The sequence below is a fragment of the Zophobas morio genome, unplaced genomic scaffold (genome assembly GCF_036711695.1).
Source record: "Zophobas morio isolate AGI-343-1 ecotype UQ-CSIRO unplaced genomic scaffold, CSIRO_AGI_Zmor_V1 ptg000008l, whole genome shotgun sequence".
NCBI lineage: Eukaryota > Metazoa > Arthropoda > Insecta > Coleoptera > Tenebrionidae > Zophobas > Zophobas morio.
The window spans coordinates 6,299,641-6,320,826 of record NW_026972113.1 but is presented as its reverse complement, the minus strand read 5'-3'; the positions used below and the strand labels follow the sequence as shown (position 1 = coordinate 6,320,826).

Sequence of the window (21,186 nt, the reverse complement as noted above, 5' to 3'; positions counted from 1 at the left end):
TTCTCGCTCACCCCCTCATTCGCACTTTCGTTCTTATCCTCGTTTTTACTCCTATTTACTTTTTCGTTTTCTTTCTAATTCTCTTTATTCTGATTTTCATTTCCGATTTCATACTCGTTCCCGGTTTTACTCCCTCTCTCTCATCCTCATGGTTACTCTCGTTCATTCCCGATTTTATTTTCATTTTCATTCGTGTTCAATTTTTATGACAAATCTGGTTCTTAATTCTCTTTCTCGTTATCATTTTCGTTCTTCGTTGAAAGTTTCCTTATTTTGGTTTTCATTCAAGTTTTCATTCGTGTCTTGCTCTCTCTCGATCTCACTCTCATTCTCATTTTTATTCTCTCGTTTTCAATCCCATTTTCAATCCTACTCTCATTTTTTCAGTTTTACGCCAACTCTCCTTCTTATTCTCTGTGTCGTTCTCGTTCTTAATTCTCCCTCTCATTGTAGATAATCTTACTTTCCTTCTCCTTCTCGTCTTCACCCTCATTTTCTTCATGCGATTTGTCATTGTCATTCCATTCTCGTCCTTGTCTCGTTATTCTTGGTGTCATTGTTACTCTTACTTTCGTTGTCATTCTCGATCTCAGGTTCATTTTTATTCCAGTTCTTGTTCGTATTCTCATCTTAGTTTTTATTTTAAGCCCTTCTAATTTTTGTTTTTCCTTGTTTTCATCGTTCTAACTCTCGTTCTCTACATCATTTTTATTTTCATTCCACATAGTACCTTGCTCTACTTTTGGTTCTCATTCTCATTTTTGTTCTTATCTTATTTCCATGATCGTTGTAATTCTTGTTCTCTACGCCCTTTCCGTTTTCGTTCTTGTTTTCATTCTCGCTCACACTCTCACTCTCACTTTTGCTTTTATTCTAAATCTCATTCGTTTTAATTATAGTTCTTGTACCCGTTCTATCTTTCGTTCTCATCCTGGTTTTCACTCTCATTCTCATTTTTAATCTCTCATTTTCAATCCCGTTCTCAATCTTACCTCTTATTCTTTCAGTTCTCCGCCAAATCTCCTTGTTTTCTGTGTTAATATCCTTCTTAATTCTCCCTCTCATTGTCGATATTCTTGTTTTTCTTCTTCTTCTCGTGCTCATTCCCAGTTTCCTCATGCAATTTCTCATTGTCGTTCCATTCTTTTTCTTGTTTCGTTATCATTCTTAGTCCTACTTTTACTTTTACTTTCGTTGTCATTCTCGATCTCATGTTCATTCTTATTCCAGTTCTTGTTCGTATTCTCATCTTAGTTTTTATTTTAAGTCGTTCTAATTTTTGTTTTTCGTCGTTTTCATCGTTCTAACTCTCGTTCTCTGCATCATTTCTATTTTCCTTCCACGTAGTACCCTGCTCTACCTTTCGTTCTCATTCTTATTTTTGTTCTTATCTTATTTCCATCATCGTTGTAATTCTTGTTCTCTACGTCTTTTCCGTTTTCGTTTTCATTCTTGTCTTCATTCTCGTTCACGTTTTCACTCTCACTTTTGTTTTCATCGTTGTCTTCACTCTCATTCGCATTTTTGTTTGGTTGTAATTTTCCTTATTTGCATCCCAGTTTTCATTCACGTTCTTGGTCACTCTCTTTCTGGCTCTCTTTTACTCTCTTCTCATTCTTATTCTCCTGTTTTCGATACTACACTCATTCTTTCTATTTTACGCCAACTCTCCCTCTGATTCTCTGTGTCATTCTCCTTCTTAATTCTCCTTCTCATTGTCAATGTTCTTGCCTTCCTTCTCCTTCTCGTCGTCATTCCCATTTTCTCATGCAATTTCTCATTGTCGTTCCATTCTTAGTCCCACTCTAACTCTTACTTTCCTTTTCATTCTCGTTCTCATTCTCATTTTTGTTCTTATCTTATTTCCATCATCGTTGTAATTCTTGTTCTATATGTCTTTTCCGTTTTCGTTTTCATTCTTGTCTTCATTCTCGTTCACGTTTTCACTCTCACTTTTGTTTTCATCGTTGTCTTCACTCTCATTCGCATTTTTGTTTTGGTAGTAATTGTCCTTATTTGCATCCCAGTTTTCATTCACGTTCTTGGTCACTCTCTTTTACTCTCTTCTCATTCTTATTCTCCTGTTTTTGATACTACACTCATTCTTTCTATTTTACGCCAACTCTCCCTCTGATTCTCTGTGTCATTCTCCTTCCTAATTCTCCCTCTCATTGTCAATGTTCTTGCCTTCCTTCTCCTTCTCGTCGTCATTCCCATTTTCTCATGCAATTTCTCATTGTCGTTCCATTCTTAGTCCCACTCTTACTCTTACTTTCCTTTTCATTCTCGTTCTCATTCTTATTTTTGTTCTTATCTTGTTTCCATCAGCGTTGTAATTCTTGTTCTCTACGTCTTTTCCGTTTTCGTTTTAATTCTTGTCTTCATTCTCGCTCACACTTTCACTCTTACTTTTGCTTTCATTCTATATCTAATATTCGTTTTCATTCTAGTTCTTGTACCCGTTCTACCTTTCGTTCTTCACTCTCATTAGCGTCTTCGTTTTGGTTGTAATTTTCCTTATTTTGGTTTTCATTCCAGTTTTCATTCACGTTCTTGGTCACTCTCTTTCTCGCTCTCTGTTACTCTTATCTCCTTCTTATTCTCTGTATCATTCTTCTTCTTAATTCTCCTTGTCATTATCAATATTCTCGATTTCCTTCCCCTTCTCGTCCTCATTCTCGTTCTAGTTTCGTCGTCATGCTTGCCCACACTCTGACTCTCACTTTCACTTTCAATTTCCCTCTCATATTCGTCCTCATTCTAATTCTTGTTCCTGCTCTGTCTTGCCTTCTCATCTTCGTTTTTGATTCCCCAGTCACCTTCCCATTCACATTTTTGTGTTTATTTCATTCTCATTGTTCTCTGGATTGTTTCCATTTTCCTCGCTCTTTTTCTGGTTCTTGTACCCGTTCTGCCTTTAGTCCTCATGCTCTTTTTCATTGTTATTCATGTTTCATTATCGTTCTCTTTATGAGTAGTCATTATTTCCTTCTTATTCTCGTCTTCATTCTAAATTTTCCTTGCATTGTCATTGTCTCTTTTTTGCTTTCGTTCTCACTCTCATTCTCGTTCTTATTCTAGTTCTTGTTCCTGTTCAGGGTCGCACTCTCATCCTCTTTTTCAATCTTATTCTTTTTCACGTTCTCATTTTTGTTCTTGTTTTCGTCGTCGTCCTAATTCTTTATTTCTATGTCCTTCCTATTTTCGCACTTTCGTTCTTATCCTCGTTTTTACTCATATTCATTTTTTCGTTCTCTTTCTATTTCTCCTTATTCTCGTTCTTAATCCTCTTTCTCGTTGTCATTAGTCTTGTTTTCCTTAATTCGCATTTTCGTTCTCGTTGTGATTTTCCTCATTTTAGGTTTTCATTCCAGTTTTTCATTCACGTCGTCCATCTTACATTCTCTCTATCTCATTCTCAATCTCATTTTGATTCTCTCGTCTTCAATCCCATTCTCAATCTCATACTTTCACTTTTATGTCAACTCTCCTTCTCATTCTCGTTCTTATTCTCATTTTTCTCATGCAATTTCTCACTGTCGTTCCCACTCTCGTTTTTGTCTCATTGTCACTCTTGATCACAGTCTAACTCTCACTTTCACTTTCATTCTCCCCCTCATACTCGTCCTCATTCTAGTTCTTGTTCCTGTTTTGCCTTAAATTCCCATCCTTATTTTTATTCTCACTAGTTTGATAGCCGTTCTAATTCTCGTTCTCTACGTTTCCGTTTTTCTTCGTCATTAATCTCCGTTCCCACTTTACATTCACTTTCACTTTCTTCTGCCTTTTGTGTTCACCCTCGTTTTCATTGTCATTTCCATTCTCGTCCTTGTCTCGTTGTCACTCTTAGTCACACTCTCATTGTCACTTTTACTTTCAATTCCCCTCTCATACTCGTCCTCATTCTATTCCTGTTCCTGTTCTGCCTTGCATCTTCGTTTTCGATTCCCATTCATGTTCTCATTCACATTTTTGCTCTTATCTTGTTTTCATCGTGGTCCTAATTATTGTTCTCTACATTTTTCTTATTTTTGTTTTCATTCTCGCTCCCATCCTCGATTTTATTCCAATTCTTGTTTTCGTTGTCATTCGTTCTCATCGTTGTTGATACTCCCATTCATCTCCATATTCTTGTTTTCATCGCAGTTTTCATTCTTGTTCTTGGTCTCTTTCCTTTCTCAATCCCATTCTTACACTCGCTCTCAATGCCGTCCTCAATCGTACTCTCATTCTTCTTCATTTTTATGCCAATTCTGGTTATTTGTCCCTCTGTCGTTCTCGTTCTCAATTTTCTTCTCCTCATTCTCAATTTTCTCCCTCATTGTTATTCTTAGTGTCGTTCTCTCCTTTCGTTTTCATTTTCATGGTAATACTCGTTCTCATTCTAGTTCTTATTCCTGCTATGGCTTGCATTCTTATCCTCGATTTTAATTTAATTCTTGTTCCCGTTCTCCTTTTCGTTGTCATCCTTATTTTTATCTCTATTCAGTATAGTTTCTTTCCTCCAAAAATTGCAAATGAACTGTTCTTCTCAAAATATTTTCACTCTACAACTTTGACAATATTGATAAGATGGAAAACAGATTGTATCTTACGAATTTTATTTGTTTGTTTATTATTATGGTATTTACTAAATAATTAATCGTTATAATAATGTAATTAATGAATAATTAAATCAGTCAACAGTTAATTGGCAATTAATAACTGTCAAATAATTAATTTTATCCAAATGAACGGAGACAACTTTTAGAAATGAATTTATTTCCATCGAGTTTTCATGGAAAGCGAAGTGTAGGAAATATTATAATAAGGTCAGTGTTTAAACAATGCTAAGTAAAAATTTAATTTAAATTTACCTTACAATATTCTAGGATTGTCATAATTTTTTTAAAATACATAGATATTTAAGTAAATTTTAGTAAGTGTGTGTAGGATCGACGAGACGCGAACAACATGTGTTGATTTAAAATCTCGAGCTTATAGGAAACAGTGCTCTTTTTGCTTGTGTAATATACACAATGATAATTGTAAAAAAAGAACACCCGGTGTATTTGGACCGATTTATTGTCATTACAAGTTTGCCGGTCTAAACCTTCTCTCCTTTTGGCACTTTGCCCACACAAACATTTACGAACTCCTTTCATCCACAATATGTGTACGTTATTGTTATCGCAAGACCACATGTTTGTTTAATTTATTTCAACGACGCGTCGTCATGTCGTATTTATTTGCTTAGGTTAGGTTAGGGTCCAGACTGATTATTGTTAAGTGCGGCTCTGGCATTTAGCGACCTTGACTTTAACCAACATCGGCCTTATCTTATTCCGGTTGAGGCAAATACAAGGAAACTGTCGAAATGTGTCGGTGGTAGATTAGGAGGGTTAATAGAGAGGTAAAGTAAAGAAACGATCTAACACGACAACGCCAAGGTAATAAAGTTTCGATGATTGCGTTTGACAGATTCGTGATAAAGCAGGTCTAAAGTAAACAGGTGATAACGCTAATCGAAAACAAAGTAGGAAACGATTTGTTTTATTTACCTTTCGGCAAAAGCGATTATTCCACGGTTAGAGACAAAAAGTATGTTTAAATCTAGCGACGGGGAAGTAATTAGGGCAAAGTCGTTGCTCACTCACACCATACAAATATACTAGTACGGACGCTAAAAAAGTATAAGCCGATTTCTCTATTTTTTTCTCAATCCCGTGTTATTTGTTATTGAAATCCATTGAATCTAATCTTAAGAAAAGTTTGGACCGGACATTTTATCCATAAACAAGTTAATCGGATACGGAATTGAAAAAACATCAAAAACGAACGATGCTTATTCATTCCCGATTGAGAAAAATATCTTTAGGGGCTGACGCAAGTGTGTGCCGAGGAGAAATCCAAAGCTGTCACCGACCACTGGCCAGCTGTCAATATCTCATCTACCTGGAATAGCCCCAGAAAATATAAAAGCAATTTTTTTTTTTTGATTTTTTTTAGGAATTAATAACGGAGCGTGGCGAGGTGTTTTAAGTTTTGTTTTGTGAAAAACAAATAATCGAGTTTTCTTGCTGTTCTCTCTTGCTGTTTGCTGTTGCTACTAATGTTATTTGTTACTTTTGAAATACAAAAAAATTACGGAACTTATAACGACTCACAATGTAATCATGTTTTATGTAAAATTTAAATGTATATTTTTAAGGTGAAAGCACATTTAAAAAAATTGAGATAAACGCATTTTTTATTTATCCACAAAGTTATGCCAATTTTATGAGAAATAAAATGATAGCAGTTATCTAATTCGTTTTATTTTTCTTCTAAAACGTCTCTCCCAATGGAATTTTAGAAAAATTTAGAGATTAAGTTTCATGAAAAAAAAATTCGCACTAATGATGTGGTTAAATTTGCGTCTCGTTCGTGTCACTCTTGCTCATATTCTTACTCCCACTTTCACTTTCATTGTCGCTCTCATATTCGTTCTTTTTTAGTTCTTGTTCCTGCTCTGCCTGCCTTTTCATTCCTGTTTTCATTCGCTTTCCGGTCTCTCTTTCTCTCTCTCCTTCTCTGACCTCATTCTTACTCTCGCTCTGAATCTCGTTCCCAATTTTACTCTTAATCTAGTATTCATTTCTGGTTCTTGTTTAATTTGATGCCAATTCTCGTTCTCATTCCCGTTCTTAATTCTCTTTCTTTTTATATTCTTATATTCTCTCAATATTCTTGCTTTCCTTGCTTTCTCGTCCTCATTGTCACATATCTCATGCAACTTATCATTATCACTCCCGGTGTCGTTCTTGCCTCGACATCACATGTTCACACTCTCATCCTCATTCTTTTTCACGTTTTCGTTTTTATTTTTTTATTTCCCTTCCATGGTTTCAACTCTCGTCATTTATATCCCTTCCATTTTCGTTTTCATACTCGCTCTACCCCAATTCTTGTATACTATAATTTTTATTTCGGTTCATGTTCTCATTCTCTTTCTCTTTTTGTTCGTATCCTCTTTTCATCGTCGTTCTAATTCTTGTTCTCTTACTTTCGCTTTCATTCTAGTTCTTGTTACTGTTCTACCTTGTATTTTCATCATCGTTGTCAATCTCATTCACGTTTTTGTTTTCTGTTTCTTCTTCTACCGGTTTTGCATTTCTTTCTCATCTTCGTTTTCATTCTCATTCGTGTTTTATTCCTATTTTAATTTAATCGTGGTGTCTTTATTCTCGCTCATACTCTCATTCTCACTTTCACTTTTATTCTCGCTCCCATAGTCGTTTTCATTCTAATTCTTGTTCCCATTGTGTCTTTCGTTCTCATCCTCGCTTTCACTCCCATTCACCATTTCATTCTCGCTATAATTTCTATTATTCTGGTTTTCGTTCCAGCGTTCATTCTCATTCCTCGTTTCATTCTCTCTGTCTCTCACTCTCAATCTCATTCTTACTTTCGTTCTCAATCCCATTCTCAATCTTACTCTAATTCTGGATTCCACCCTTGGTTTCAGTATCATCTTCATTCTTGTTGAGTTTTATGCCAATTCTCGTTCTTATTTCTTCTGCATTTCGTTCTCATCCTAGTTATCACTCTCCTTCCCCTTTTCGTTTTCGTTCTAATTCTCCTCATTCTTAATTCCTAGTTTCAAAATAGTTCTCGTTCTTATTCTTCTTCAATTTTATGCCAATTCTTATTCTTACTCCCTCTCTCATTATGGTTCTTAATTCAATAATTATTCTTGCTTTCCTTCTGCTTCTCTTCCTCGTTCTCATTTTTGTTCTTACTTTATTTTTCGTTTTCGATCTTGGTCGTTGTCTTAATTCTCATTTTCTACGTCCTTCATTCATTCATTCTCATTCTTGGCATTGTTACTCACACTCTGACTCTCATTCATTCTCATTCACATTCTGATTTTCGTTTTTATTTTATTTTCATCGTTCCCAAATGCCTTTCCATTTTCGTTTTCGTTCTCGCTCAATTCTTGTACACATTCTGCCGTTCTTTTTCTTTCTCACCTTCCTTTTCATTATCGTTATCGTTCTCATTTTTGTTCTTATCTTTTTTCCACTGTCGTTCACATTCTTTTTTGCTACAACCTTTTCAGTTCGTTCTCATTTCTGTCTTCATTCTTGTTCACATTTTCACTCCCACTTTCCCTTTCGTTCTCATTCTCATACTCGTTTTCATTTTCGTTTACCTTTTCGTTCTCGTTCTGACTCTCCGTGTTTCACTCCCATTTTAATTCTCGTACTCAGTCCAGTTCCAACCTTAATGTTGTTTTGGATTTCATTCCTGCGTTCCTTCACCTTTTCGTTCTAGTTATATTTAATTCTACTCACTGTGGTTTTCATTCCAGTTTTCATCCTCATTCTCGGTTTTTTGCTCTCTTTCTCACTCTCATTGTTACTTTTGTTCACAATCCTGTTCTCAATCTTCCTATCACACCAGGTTTCATTTCTGATGTTAGTCTTATTCGTCTTCACTTTTATCCTAATCTCGTTCTTATTCCCTCGTTCAATTTCGTTCTTAATTCTCTCTCATTATCAATATTCTTGTTTTACTTCTCCTTCTCCTTCTTATTTTCATTGTTATTTTTTTATCCAATTCCTCATTAGTTTTCCCATTGCCGTCCTCATTTTTGTTCTTGATTCGTTGTCACTCTTTCTTACATTCTCATTCTCACTTGTCTTTCCATTTCCTTGTCATTCTTATCTGTGTATTTATTTTCATGATCGCAGATCTCCACTCCTTTCTATTTTCGTTTTCAGTTTCATTCTTGTCTTCATTCTCTTACACTCGTACTCTTATTTTAGTTTTCATTCTCGCGCTCGCACTCGTTTTCATTCTAGTTCTTGGTCTCACTACCTTTCTATCACTCTCTATGTCATTCTTACTCTCGTTCTTAATACCGTCATCTTTCTCTTATTCTGGCTTTCATTCTTGGTTTCAATCCCTCAGTTATTCTTGTTCAATTTTACGCCAATTCTCGTTCTTGATTCGCTCTTTCTCTCTCGTTATCAATATTTTTGCTTTCTTTCTTCGTTCGTCCTTATTCTTATTTTTTTGTTTTTCTCATGTAACTTCTCATTCTCATTCCCGTAACCCATTTTTGTTCTTGATTCGTTGTCACTCTTTCCTACATTCTGACTTTCACTTTTCTTTCCATTTCCGTTTTATATTCGTTCTCATTCTCATTTGTGTTTTTATTATGATTATCACAGATCTCCACAACCTTTCTATTTTCGTTTTCATTCTCGCTCTTATTCTAGTTTTTGTATCCGTTCTGCTTTTAGTTCTCATCTTCCTTTTCATTCTCATTCTTGTTTTCATTCTCGATCACACCCTCACTCTCACTTTAGTTTTCATTTTCTCCTTCATACTCGTTTTCAATCTAGTTCTTGTTCCCGTTCTGCCTTTCACTCTCTTTTGCATTCTCGTTCTCGTTCTGTTTATCATTATTCTGTGTTTCGTTCTCGGTTTCATGTGTATTCTTGGTGTCTAACTCGCTATGTTATTCTTTCTCTCGTTCTTAATCCTGTTTTCAATCTTACTCTCATTCTGGCTTTCATTCTTGGTTTCAATCCCTTAGTTATTCTTGTTCAATTTTACGCCAATTCTCGTTCTTAATTCGCTCTTTCTCCCTCGTTATCAATATTCTTGCTTTCTTTCTCCGCCTCGTCCTTATTCTTATTTTTTTGTTTTTCTCATGTAACTTCTCATTCTCATTGCCGTTCCCCTTTTTGTTCTTGATTCGTCGTCACTCTTTCTTACATGCTGACTTTCACTTTTCTTTCCATTTCCGTTCTATATTCGTTCTCATTCTCATTTGTGTCTTTATTTTGATTATCACCGATCTCTACAACCTTTCTATTTTCATTGTCATTCTTGCCCTCATTCTGTTTTTTGTATCCGCTCTGCTTTTAGTTCTCATCTTTCTTTTCATTCTCATTCTTGTTTTCATTCTCGATCACACCCTCACTCTCACTTTAGTTTTCATTCTCTCGTTCGTACTCGTTTTCATTCTAGTTCTTGATTCCGTTCCGCCTTTCGTTCATTTTGGTCATTTTTGTGTCTATTCTATTGTATTTCTCATTTTCATTCTGGTTCTACGTTAATTTTAACATCGTTATGCATATATGTTGTATATTTTTAATTTCAAAATAATATGTATAGTCAAACCTGTTGCATATTCCTATATAAAAAATGTGAGTACACTTTATTTCTGTTCTTTTTGATTTTAACTGTAAGGGAATTTTTCAAAAAATAGTAATTTTCGAATATTTAAAAGTCGTTTAAAGTTTTTTTAGTTTATATCAGGTGATTTTTTAAAGTTCTGCCATAGTTACCCTTGAAGCGTCATGGGTAACTAGAGCAGAAATTTAAAAAATCACCTGGTATTAGATTCTTACATAATTAAACCCCATTTTTTTCAGTTGTTGCAACAAAATCTGATATTGTAGATAAAATGTTGTGTTTAAGATATTATTATCGCACTCGTATAGTAATAATGCGATTATTCCACTTATAGAAAGAACAATTTAATTAGTTCAACAGTAATAATACATTATTACAAAAGAATCAATTACCATTTTTTGCGGGCTGCTATCGAGCATTTTCCCCGTCTCCTTTCAGCCTAAAACTTGACGAAATTTGAAAAAACCAAGTTTAAATCCCCCAGAATTGGCACCGAACGATAATAAGTATTACATTCGAAGAGGAAAATCACGTCGGAATCATACTTTTTGAATTATCTCGCATAATGAACGTCCCGATTGTCTCCATTCAAATTCCCGCTATTGTGGTGCTTTGACAGGCCCATGTTTGAAATAAAAATGCAAACAATAAAATAACGCAAGCGAAGAAACAGGATAAGTTGTGAGCGCCAACTGCCGCAACTTCCTTTCTGGCAAGATAAGACAACAACTGACATTATTATCTTGAGTCGCCCCAACAATCAACAATTCACCGACACCCCCGTAGCCACATAAAAAACCTGTACAATGGAATTTCACGAACCGCCAATTTAAAAAACAAAATATTTAAAAGAGAAGGGAAAACGCACACGGACAAATGGACTAATAAATAACAATCGCACATGGAAGCATTGTGTCGTATACAGTGTACTTTTTATAGTGCGCCATTGTTGGGGTTTTTATTATATTATGTCGATGACAGAAGGGAGTGAGTTGGCAATGCGTGCTTCAAGTGGGGGGAGGGTAATCCACACGAGCGACATCATCGCGGACTCGTTTTTGCGAAAATAGTGTCTTAGAGGTAATAAATAACGGGTTAACAGGTCATTAATGTATGAAGTGAATAGCACAGGAGTCAATACCGCCCTTGAGTTAGTTTTCGTACCTACGACAATTTTTCTGCGCCGCCCCCGTTAATTTTCGCTGACCGATCATTCAGTAATCCGAACCTGACGCTGTAGCGTCTTCAAACATCCTGAAACTAAAAACCTCCATCGTCTTGCTGGCCGATGGATGATGACATAACATTAGATCAGGCTGTACACAACTTCCCTTTCCGGGTCCACACCCCTCATTTTTGCGGAATTTAGGGAAAATCGGAGCTTTGCGTCCCCTTTTAGACATCATCGGGTTGTAGTCGATGCTGGCACGTGAAGGGTTTGCTGTTAATATCTCTATAGAGGGAGGCTGTGTGTTAAGTCGGAATAAGGACGAAATTGGGGCAGTGATACAGTAAATGTACATTGTTTTAATGGGGGTTGGGGTGGACTTTATCCTTTGCGCTCGTGGTGGTGGTGAATCGCCGCCACCCTTCCACGATTTCGAGTAATTGATTCGTTAGGTTGCACGGACCGACATTGTAACGGAAATTTTTTCACCAGGTTTATTTTGGTTTGAAATCATATATAAAAATTGTATCGTGTGGTCAAGCAAATCTTGCGCAATAATAATAATTTCCCATTTGGTAACATCTCCTCGAACATTTCCAATCGAGTTCACCGAAGAAGCAACCCTAAACGCGGCCCTAAAATTTTGTAAGCAAATACCCACTTTGTGCTGCCATTATCTGATCAGACACATAACGAAAAAATGTAAAAGGAATCGAAGCTTTATCCTTATGACCAGCACAAACAACTACGAAATAGGGAAATATCGTCCTTGCTCTAATAAAAGAAACCGATCGTAAGCCTCAAAGTGGACAAAGGTAGCGGACCTTCCACACAAAGGACCATCATAAAAACAACATTGACCGTTTCCCGATCACTCCTCAATCTTTCTGAATATAATAATCTAGATGCGATCTTTGTGCGTAACAGATTTCTTATACCGTGGATATTTTTTTCGGCGAGGGTTTGTCCAGTTGGCGATTTTTTCTTTTCGAGGGCACGTTCGTGTTTGTTACAATTTGTAAAAAATATAAGCAGATGCCTGCAGCACGTGACGGATTTTCGCGCTTGGGTGGAGGGATGAATGACGTTTCGGGACGAATGGGGCTTGAAAAAAGAATCAAAGAAGAATGGGTAATTTCAGGCGAAATTTCGGGCGCTAAATATTGGTGGTTTTAAAGCTAGAACTTGTCGGAAAATAACTGATGGTGGATGGAGAGCTTTTTCAGCAAACATCATGTTCCAACTTGTCTAAAAAAACAATCAACACAAAAAATGTACCCCCTTTTATTTTAAATAAAAGTTTAAGATTTTTTTTTACGTGAATTAATCGTTCCGAGTTTCAAACTTCTATTTACTTTTGCGTATATGTGAAATATTAGAACAGAATTGGTAAAAACTGAAACAACAAAAAAATATTCTATTAAGATGAGACTGATTTTGGCAGGTGACCCATTCTTCTAAGAAAATAACGGCTGGGTGGGGTTAGTATTTGCTAAAAATCAAAATAATTAAAAATCCAAAAATTAAAAATTTGATAAATGAGAAATCGGAAAATTGTACAACTGTTTAATCGCAAAATCAAAAACTGAAATATCGAAAAATTGAAAAAAAAAACAAATGTTATAAAATCGAATTCAAAATTCCAGTTTTCATTTTTTTTGACAATTTTGCAGTTTTTAATCCCAATCTTTTGATTTTTCAAGTTATAACTTTACATTTTTTTGAATTTTTTGATTTTTAATTTTTCAAGTTCTCAAGTTAAAATTTTTCCTTTTCACGATTTGTCATTTTTGATTTTTTAACCAAAGTACAAATTTATTCGAACCGAAATTTTGAAAAATCGAAAAATCCAAAAATTGAAAATTAGAAACAAAATTTTCAAATGTTCTAAAGTTACGTTAAACATGGCAATCGCTGATCAAAATTCCTGTTTACTCCCTTCCAAAAACTCGGTGACGAAAAATCAAAAATCGAAAATTTTGAAAAACAAACATCTATTTTCTCGATATATTTAAAAATCAAATAATTGAGAAATCGGAAAACTGCCAAAATTGTAAAATTAAAAAATTGAATGTTCTCGATCTTTAGACTTCTCTCTTTAACATGTTTTGTTTTTTCCGTTTTTCGATTTTGGATAATTTCGATTTCGCAATTGTTCGATTTTCCGGCTTCTCAGTTTTGCGATTTTTCAACTTTTCGATTTTCCAATTTTTCGATATTTCAGTTTTATGACTTTTTTTCTCGAATTTTCAGTTTTTCAATGCTTTAAATTTTACATTTTCGATTTTTCCGTTTTTCGATTTTTAATGTTTCGATTCTCCAATTTAAATTAACCTACCCTCTAAGAAAATAAAAGGCGGGTGAGCCAGGCTAGTATTTGCCAAAATAAGACTCATTTTGACAAACGACCTACTCTTCTAAGAAAAGGTACTAGCCTCGCCCACCCACCCTTTATTTTCTTAGAAAAGTAGGTCATCTGCCAAAATCAATCTTATATCTTGGCAGGTATGAAACTCATTTTTGCAAATGACATATCCTCAAAGAAAATAAGGGAGGGTGGGCGGGGCTAGTACTTGTCAAGAAAAGACTGATTTTGGCCGATGACCCACTCTACTAGAAAAATAAAGGGTGGGTGGGCGGGGCTAGCACTTGTCAAGATGAGACTGATTTTGGCAAATGACTTATGCTTTTAAGAAAATAAAGGCTGGGTGGGGTTAGTATTTGTAAAAATCAAAAAAATTAAAAATCAAAAAATGACAAATTGAAAAATTGGATAAATGAGAAATCGGAAAATTGTACAACTGTTTAATCGCAAAATCAAAAACTGAAATATCGAAAAATTGAAAAAAAAACAAATGTTATAAAATCGAATTCAAAATTCCAGTTTTCATTTTTTTTTTGACAATTTTGCAGTTTTTAATCCCAATCTTTTGATTTTTCAAGTTTTAACTTTACAATTTTTGGAATTTTTTGATTTTTAATTTTTCAAGGTCTCAAGTTAAAATTTTTCCTTTTCACGATTTGTCATTATTCGATTTTTTAACTGAAGTACAAATTTATTCGAACCGAAATTTTGAAAAATCCAAAAATCCAAAAATTGAAAATTAGAAACAAAATTTTCAGATGTTTTAAAGTTACGGTAAACATGGCAATCGCTGATCAAAATTTCTGTTTAGTCCCTTCCAAAAACTCGGTGACGAAAAATCAAAACTCGAAAATTTTAAAAAACAAACATCTATTTTCTCGATATTTTTAAAAATCAAATAATTGTGAAATCGGAAAACTGCCAAAATTGTAAAATTAAAAAATCGAATGTTCTCGATCTTTAGACTTCTCTCTTTTACATTTTTCGTTTTTTCCGTTTTTCGATTTTGGGTAATTTCGATTTCGCAATTTTTCGATTTTCCGGCTTCTCAGTTTTGCGATTTTTCAACTTTTCGATTTTCCAATTTTTCGACATTTCAGTTTATTATTTTTTCTCGAATTTTCAGTTTTTCAATGCTTTAAATTTTACATTTTCGATTTTTCCGTTTTTCGATTTTTAATGTTTCGATTCTCCAATTTAAATTAACCCACCCTCTAAGAAAATAAAAGGCGGGTGAGCCAGGCTAGTATTTGCCAAAATAAGACTCATTTTGACAAACGACCTACTCTTCTAAGAAAAGGTACTAGCCCCGCCCACCCACCCTTTATTTTCTTAGAAGGTAGGTCATCTGCCAAAATCAATCTTATCTTGGCAAGTATAAAACGGATTTTTGCAAGTGACATCCTCTAAGAAAATAAGGGTGGGTGGGCGGGGCTAGTACTTGTCAAGAAAAGACTGATTTTGGCAGATGACCCACTCTACTAAAAAAATAAAGGGTGGGTGGGCGGGGCTAGTACTTGTCAAGATGAGACTGATTCTGGCAAATGACTTATGCTTTTAAGAAAATAAAGGCTGGGTGGGGTTAGTATTTGCTAAAAATCAAAAAAATTAAAAATCAAAAAATGACAAATTGAAAAATTGGATAAATGAGAAATCGGAAAATTGTACAACTGTTTAATCGCAAAATCAAAAACTGAAATATCGAAAAATTGAAAAAAAAAACAAATGTTATAAAATCGAATTCAAAATTCCAGTTTTATTTTATTTTTTGACAATTTTGCAGTGTTTAATCCCAATTTTTTGATTTTTCAAGTTTTAACTTTACAATTTTTGGAATTTTGTGGATCATCTGCCAAAATCAGTCTTATCTTGGCAAGTATGAAACTCATTTTTGCAAATGACATATCCTCTAAGAAAATAAGGGTGGGTGGGCGGGGCTAGTACTTGTCAAGAAAAGACTGATTTTGGCAGATGATCCACTCTGCTAAGAAAATAAAGGGTGGGTGGGCGGGGCTAGTACTTGTCAAGATAAGACTGATTTTGGCAGATGACTCATTTTTCTAAGAAAGTAAATCCTGGGTGGGTGGAGCTAGTACTTGCTTAAAATAAAAAAACTTAAAAATCTAAAAATGACAAATTGAAAAATCGGATAAATGACAAATCGGAAAATTTAAAAAAAAACAAAATCTTATAAAATCTAATTCGAAATTCCAGTTTTCATTTTTTTTAGTTTTTAGATCTTTCAACATTTAATAAATTGTTTTACAATTTTGGAATTTTTTGATTTTTAATTTTTCAAGTTCTCAAGTTAAAATTTTTCCTTTTCACGATTTGTCATTTTTCGATTTTTTAACTAAAGTACAAATTTATTCGAACCGAAATTTTGAAAAATCGAAAAATCCAAAAATTGAAAATTAGAAACAAAATTTTCAGATGTTTTAAAGTTACGGTAAACATGGCAATCGCTGATCAAAATTTCTGTTTACTCCCTTCCAAAAACTCGGTGACGAAAAATCAAAAATCGGAAATTTTAAGAAACAAACATCTATTTTCTCGGTATATTTAAAAATCAAATAATTGAGAAATCGGAAAACTGCCAAAATTTTTACATTTTTGGTTTTTTCCGTTTTTCGATTTTGGGTAATTTCGATTTCGCAATTTTTCGATTTTCCGGCTTCTCAGTTTTGCGATTTTTCAACTTTTCGATTTTCCAATTTTTCGACATTTCAGTTTCATGATTTTTTTCTCGAATCTTCAGTTTTTCAATGCTTTAAATTTTACATTTTCGATTTTTCCGTTTTTCGATATTTAATGTTTCGATTCTCCAATTTAAAATAACCTACCCTCTAAGAAAATAAAAGGCGGGTGAGCCAGGCTAGTATTTGCCAAAATAAGACTCATTTTGACAAACGACCTACTCTTCTAAGAAAAGGTACTAGTCCCGCCCACCCACCCTTTATTTTCTTAGTAGAGTGGGTCATCTGCCAAAATCAATCTTATCTTGGCAAGTATGAAACTCATTTTTGCAAATGACATATCCTCTAAGAAAATAAGGGTGGGTGGGCGGTGCTAGTACTTGTCAAGAAAAGACTGATTTTGGCAGATGACCCACTCTACTAAAAAAATAAAGGGTGGGCGGGCGGGGCTAGTACTTGTCAAGATAAGACTGATTTTGGCAGATGACTCATTCTTCTAAGAAAATAAATCCTGGGTGGGTGGGGCTAGTACTTGCTTAAAATAAAAAAACTTAAAAATCTAAAAATGACAAATTGAAAAATCTGATAAATGACAAATCGGAAAATTTTAAAAAAAACAAAATCTTATAAAATCGAATTCGAAATTCCAGTTTTCATTTTTTTTAGTTTTTAGATCTTTCAACATTTAATAATTTGTTTTACAGTTTTGGAATTTTTTGATTTTTAATTTTTCAAGTTCTCAAGTTAAAATTTTTCCTTTTCACGATTTGTCATTTTTGATTTTTTAACTAAAGTACAAATTTATTCGAACCGAAATTTTGAAAAATCCAAAAATTGAAAATTAGAAACAAAATTTTCAGATGTTTTAAAGTTACGGTAAAAATCGCTGATCAAAATTACTGTTATTACATCTATTTTCTCGACATATTTAAAAATCAAATAAGTGAGAGAAATCGGAAAACTGCCAAAATTGTAAAATTAAAAAATCGAATGTTTTTTTCAGTTGCATAGAAAAATCAAAAATTGAAAAACAGTTAAAAAAACTGAAAATTGAAAAAGCGAGAAATTGAAAATTTGAAAGTTGAAAACCCGAAAAACTGAAAAATTTAGTAGTACTTGTTACGATAATATTGATTTTGGCAAGTGCCTACTTTCTAAAAAAAAAAAAGGGAGGGCGGGTGGGGCTAGCACTTGCCAAATAACCTACCCTATAAGAAAATAAAAGGCGAGTCGGCTGGGTAGTATTTGCCAAAATAAGACTCATTTTGGCCAATGACCTACACCTTTTACAAGATTAATAGGGGCAAAATCAGTACTAGACCCGCCCACCCGCCCTATTTTCTCAGAGGGTGGTACTTCCTAGTACTTGCTAAGATAAGTCTTATTTTGGCAAATGACATATTCTCTGAGGAAATAGGGGCGGGCGGGTGGGCGGGGCTAGTACTTGTTCAGACAAGACTGATTTTGGCAGACGTTATACCCTTTGACAAAATAGAGGGCGGGTGGGCGGGGCTAGTACTTGCTAAGATAAAACTGATTTTGCCAAATGCCATATCCTCTGAGAAAATAGGGGGCGGGTGGGAGGGGCTAGCACTTGCTAAGATAAGACTAATTTTGTCCCTATTGATCTTGTAAAAACTTGTTGAATTTAAAAGGTGTTAAATTGCAAATTTCCATGGTAACGAGTTAAATTCGTAAATCCGATTGGATGTCTATTTTTTACAACTCAGTCATTAATTTTTTTGAGTCACCCTGTTTGAGCAAATCTAAAAAATATGAATGCAGTGATAATTCATAAGTAGACTGATCATATTTTGCATTTTGTGAAATTTTGAGATAACGTCAACAATTTTTTGGAGGTGATAAGCGAATATATTTTGATTAAAAAATTCAGTTTGGCAGATTCAAAATTAAAATGTAGTCTTTATTTATTTTCACAAAATTGTTTCATTGAAAGCCAAAAAAACATGAAATTAGATATTTTTGGTGTTTTCTGCGTTGTAAAGAATGTTTTTTTAGTTTTTCAGAGGACAATATTTTCATGACAAAAACATGAAATTATATGTTTTCGGTACTTTCAGTTCAGGCAAGAATACGTCATTCCCAAAAATAAAAAAAAAAGAAAGATAGATTCCAAAAAAAGTTAATTTTTAATATCGTATATTATATTTTGGGAACAGTAGCCCTTTATTTAACTCAACTTTCATTTTTGTATTACTTTTTATCAACTGAAGTGAAATAAATATATAAGTATTGTACATTATTTTTCTACTTAAAAATGCAAATGTTCATGTCATTTCTGAAAAAACCAAACACGGTATTATGCTTGGAATAAATTTATTTTATAGATTTATTTGTGTTAATGAACTAGTGTAAATTTGAAACTTCTGTCTTTTGAAATAACCGAAATATTAATGTGGAACTGGTGGTGTAGCTCAGGACAGTATTGACTCCATTGTGATTCAATTGTTACAATAATGACGTGCTACCTGTATTGGACACTGTTAAAATAGGCCTTAAATGGCATTGTGTCGCTAGAAGGGATGTCCTATTTTTTTTAGTAGTGTACCATCTGGTATGTAACTCCTTTGATGTAAAATTTTAAGAAATTTTTAAATGACGAAGTCTCAGTTTGAATTTTTCACTCTCATATTTGAGTTATTGGAAAATATAGAATATTTGAAATTTGGGAAAGTAAATAAATGTCAAATATGTATATTTATAGCGTTAGGTCACCTTTGATTTTTCCGGTAATGATTTAAACTTATTTGTTCAACTAAATAGATTTATTTTTTCAATAGCATCGCATTTAATATGAATCATTTAATAGAGTGCCTTAAAATATCTGAGGTATTGTAGCAGAAATGGTAAAAAGGGAGTCATCATTAGAACAATTTAAAAGATTTAAAACTACTCTCTTCTTTTAGTATACTAGGATTTATTTTTATTTATTGTGCAATAAAGCGTTTTGTTCATGTTTCCCCAAAATAATGCAACAAAATCACTTAAATACGTTCAATTTCTTCTATAATAATAATAAAATCTGGTTGTGATAACACATTTGAAGTAACCCAAGGAACGGTGTTAACTCCAATGTTATTCATTGTACACATCAGTGACATACTGACTACATTAACCACCACAGAATCAATAATCCACACACTTTAAACTACCCTAGCCCATCTTCTGTCCAAAACCCCCGTTTTTAGTTTCACGGATGTTTGAAGACTCTCCCCCCAGCTTCCCATTACCGCCCGATCGGTCAGCGCAAATTAACTTCGAGGGCGGAAACGGCCAAACGCGGAAGTCTTTTGTGATGTTTAAAAATCCCAGAGAGGCTCTTCAAAAAACGAGCGCAAAAAACATGTGCAAGGTCAACGCACCCCCGAAAATAATTTTCTTCGGCGTCTTTGTACCTTTTGGCACGATGGTCGGATTTCACAGTGGCGAAGGTAGCTCTGATGGCGGCGGGCGTAGGGGCGCTTTTGGCTCGGCGGGGTTGAAAGTGAAAAATGATTCTTCTTAATTCTAGAAAATCAGCCAACCAAAATTAAAAGGCAGCGTTGCGGAGCATGGGAGGAATTTCTTTAGGTGAGCAAATATATGGTGAGGTGGTGAGTCTGCCGGGTTGAAGGACCTCCAGGTAGGTGATTAGGGATAAAAAATACTTCTGTTTCAGGCAAGTATGTGAGATGGGATGGTTGGGGGCTTGGGAAATTATTAGGGCATTGTCCTTCTGACCATTGGGTGATTGGGTGGGATGCTTCAAAGGCGGTTGTCGAACTAATTTGCACGGTTTGCGATGGGTCGATTTGGATAGAATTAAATAATTAGAAGCGAGGGCTTTTCCTGTGGTGCTGGGGATGATTGGTTTTGAATAATGTCAATTACAAACGAAGTCAATAAGGATGGTTCTAGAAGTGCACCTTGTCGAACACAACTAAAATACATAAATGTGTCTCAGCGCGTTAAAACTGGTAATCAGCTCATTAAAAACTGCGCTTGTTGATTACCTGTTATTAAAGAATTTTATCGCTCGCCGATAAAGAAACAAAACCATTATCTTTTTAGTGGTACTTCACGCGTGAAGGTAACATGACAGTCAAAGAGAAAATTGTGTTGCTCATAATTTCATGTTTCGGCGTACGTGAATAAAACTACCAGAAAGGGTACCTATGTCAATTTTGTTAAATTTCAGGTCACCCTAGCAAGGACACACGTTGAGGTCAGTTCACGTACAGACCATGTGATTTTACAAACTTCCAATGCCACGACTTCGGTCCGTCCTAAGAAGCACAAACTCAACTAATGGTATGAAAATGACAAACACGTCACGTTTAGTCAAAATTCACAAACACATATTTACATATTTTGCAGCTGTAAGTCCATTTATTTTGTAATTTTTGTATAGTTTTTGAGTATTATTTTTAGGTTATGTGTTTAATAATTTAATTTTTTGTGGAGGATTAAATTTGTAAAATCATTTAAGTAGAAAATAAATAAATGTGGGCCCAGATTTTTTATTTTGTTCAATCTGATTCTGTTCACTATTTCTTGTAATATCATTCACAACCTGGGTAAACATAGTGCTCCAGAATTACACCTTGAGGAACACCGTCATTATTTAACAACATAATAGGGAAAATGGTCCAAATAAAAATTAAATTTGAAAGCATTAAAAAAAAATGACGAAGTTGTGTGGAACATTAAAAAAAGTTTCATTTTTCCACTATTTGTTTTTTGATCATTACTTCAGAGTTAGTGAAATTAAAGGAATTCGGAATTAT

The 21,186-nt window shown here is 34.3% G+C and overlaps 1 long non-coding RNA gene across 1 annotated transcript; it reads left to right on the top strand.

The window, feature by feature from the left end:
• Positions 1-20,471: 20,471 nt before the first annotated feature.
• On the top strand, positions 20,472-20,864 carry LOC135124769 (uncharacterized). The gene is made up of 3 exons (XR_010279830.1): positions 20,472-20,542; positions 20,598-20,778; positions 20,831-20,864. It is a non-coding gene; the product is annotated as an uncharacterized LOC135124769 (long non-coding RNA).
• The last annotated feature ends 322 nt before the right edge of the window (positions 20,865-21,186 follow it).